Genomic DNA, 483 nt, shown 5'->3' with positions numbered 1-483 from the left:
GTGCCAAAAGAAATGTTTTCAGAACAATCAGATCCACAATTGTAATAGTCTCTATACTGGAAATATATAACTAGAAATTGGAATTTTGAAAAAGATACCATTTATAGTATCATAAGATGTCAAGAACATAGGACTGAGGCATCTGAACCTAGGACAGAGACGTGAGTGGCCACTGCGAAAGCTACGAATCATTACCAAGAGCAACTAAAACCCTAAATAAACGGAGGAACATGCCACCGTCATGGGTTAGGACACTCTGCATGTAAACTAATTCAAAGACTTGTTTTGTGGGAACAGAATTGAGCACGGAAGGATGTAGCAAGGGTTTGCTATTTTTCTTTTTTTTAATCCAGGAAGAAGAGATTGGCTTTTAAAACTACATATATTTCGGGCCGGCCCGGTGGCGCATGCGCTAGTGCGCCGCTTGGGAAGCGCGGCGGCGCTCCCGCCGAGGGTTCGGATCCCACATACAGACCGGTTCCC

The sequence above is a fragment of the Galeopterus variegatus genome, unplaced genomic scaffold (genome assembly GCF_000696425.1).
Source record: "Galeopterus variegatus unplaced genomic scaffold, G_variegatus-3.0.2 Scaffold7248, whole genome shotgun sequence".
Classification (NCBI taxonomy): Eukaryota; Metazoa; Chordata; class Mammalia; order Dermoptera; family Cynocephalidae; genus Galeopterus; species Galeopterus variegatus.
Note: the sequence above shows the minus strand (reverse complement) of the source record.